Source organism: Nematolebias whitei, chromosome 16 (assembly GCF_014905685.2).
Source record: "Nematolebias whitei isolate Nwh7 chromosome 16, NemWhi1, whole genome shotgun sequence".
NCBI lineage: Eukaryota > Metazoa > Chordata > Actinopteri > Cyprinodontiformes > Rivulidae > Nematolebias > Nematolebias whitei.
This window is the reverse complement of record NC_056513.1, coordinates 36,722,766-36,725,242: the sequence shown is the minus strand read 5'-3', so window position 1 is coordinate 36,725,242 and position 2,477 is coordinate 36,722,766. Positions and strand designations below refer to the sequence as shown.

General features: G+C 37.7%; 1 protein-coding gene across 1 annotated transcript in view; it reads right to left on the bottom strand.

Moving 5' to 3' along the window:
• The window catches only part of LOC119422498 (myosin-10), a 102,646-nt gene that overhangs the window by 70,250 nt on the left and 29,919 nt on the right, over positions 1–2,477 (bottom strand). The window lies entirely within an intron of this gene.

The window sequence follows — 2,477 nt, the reverse complement described above, 5'->3', positions numbered from 1 at the left end:
TGAAATGTACTGAATTTATATTGAAATGTACTGAATTTATATTGAAAGATTTTGTTGTGAAAAACTTTAACCTTCTTCAGTCTAATGGTTACTGTTTTTTCTTTAATAGCAATTAAATATTATTCCATAAATTATTATTATATTGCTGCTTATGGCACACCACTTCCATGTTGACACTGGAAGATAAAATAAATAAAACGTGCAAACAAATAAAACTTGTGTAAAACAAACATACAAATGACCTCAAAATCCTTTTATATAGCTTAAAACTTGGTATACATATACAGTATATGGATCAAGATACTTTATTCTTTTTATTCCTTCTTCTTTCAGCTTTTCCCTCTTCAGGGGTCTCCACAGTGAGTCATCCTCCATCTCTCTCTGTCCTCTGCATCCTCTGTCATTCTCACTCCAACTACCTCCATGTCCTCTCTAACTGTATCCATGTGTATCTCCTCTGTGTCTTTTTCCTGGCAGCTGCATTTCTAACATCCTTTAACCAATATACCCACTGTCCCTCCTCTGGACATGTCCAAACCACTGTCCCTCCTCTGGACATGTCCAAACCATCTCAGTCTGGCCTCGAACTTTATCTCACAGTTGTTCAACCTGTGCTGTACCTCTAATGACCTCATGCCTAATGTTATCCATCCTTGTTACTCCTAAGGAGAACCTAAGGAGCCAATTTCAAAATTAAGAAAAACTCAGCTTCCACTGGAAGCCTGAGAAGCTGCGGCCCTGGTGAACGCGGTTTGTTGCCTTCTACCTGAAATTAATAGGTGTTTACTGTCACGGTCAGCGGCCCCCGCTGCCCCCCCATCTGCCAAGCCTCTGCCACCTCCTTCAAGCTGCAACCAGAAACCAACATTTATATCTTCAAACTATCATCCCACAGTCTTAATCATTTCCTTCTATTTCAAGTTTCTGTCTCTGTCTGCTTTTTATATTTTTTATTGTTCTGCTTTGTGTGTGATTTTCTGTTTATCTGTTTCTGTTATGTTCCTCTCATTCCTCAGTCTGCTTCTCCACTCAGTCTTTATCATTCACACCTGTCCCTCATCAGCCACTTGCCCAGGTGCTCTCATTACTAACTCTCCCTCTGTCACATAAAAAGCCTTTCTTTCCTTCACTCCTTGTCCGGTGATTGTTCTATGTTCACAGACATCACAATCCTCTTCTGCCTTGTCTGGTTTCTGCCCCCCTGATGATCTGCTCTGCATTATTTCTGATCCAATCTGCCAAAAGTAAGTTTTGCTGCACCGACAGCCTTTTGTTTTGTTGTTAAAAAAAAATAAATTGTTTTGGTTTTTTGAACTCCTGCCTCACTCATCTCTCTGCAATTGGGTTCCAACCTCGAGGATCGTGACAGTTTACTGTTTCAAAGGAGGAAGTCATTGTCTTTTATAAGTACCGTAGGTTTAACTGAAAATTTTGTGAGACACTTTTAATTTTACGACCAATTAATTTTGTTAATTTGTATTTATTTGTTTACAGAATAACTAGTTCATCAAGATCTATCTTCAAAAAGCTCAAACAAGCCTATTTGGAATTGACCTTGTGCCCTGATTTAACACCAGGGAGAGCATTAAAGAGGGGGTCTTACTTCATTTCCACTGAAACAAAAAGACCCTGTTTCATAACTCCACCTGGGACACTTGCTGTGCTGCTGAGCCATGTTCATGCCTAGAAATATAATAGTTGCAATTGTGATTCCTACTCCAACACATGTCTTCATTCAAACAAGTGCAGGCATTTGTTTACAGTTTCACAAAGACTACCATCAGTTGTTTGTGTGTCAGAAAGCAAACACTATTGGGGCAATGAGGGCAATTATGTAAAAAAGCTGGAACAGTAATCAATAACAGATGTCCAGTGAGTTCAAAAGGTTTTCTTACACAAGCCCCTCCATCTTTGTTACCCTCCCTTCAGAGCTCTTCAGAGATACTGCAGTATTTAACAGATCCCTGCAAGGTTCAGACACACCTTTGTTGTTAATATGACTTAGGGAACTGCTAATCTTGTTTAGTTATTTGTGTAATGTGTTTCTATTTATTTAAAATTCTTTTTTTTTTTTTTCATTTTAATTAGACGAGGAAACACAACTTTACACACAGAACGGAGCAGGCAAAGTCAAACATGACTTGAGCCAAAAACAGGAGTTCACGAGAAGCAGAAATTAATAAAAATGTATTAATTGCAACCCTACTCAGAAACTTGCTATTAGATGTAAACATGTATCAGAATCAGAATCAGTTTATTATTGCCATGTCAATGAACGAGGTTCACAAACTAGGAATTTGCTTCGACATAAGGTGCGAATAGTAATAAAGTAAAATAAAGTAAAAATGGAAACATAACATAAACATGTGTACACCCATACAATAGAAAACAATAAAAAAGCTTAGAAAACAGTACAGATAGAGTATTCAGTTATAATACAGATGTAATGTGACCAAAGCAGAAATTATGAGGTAGCA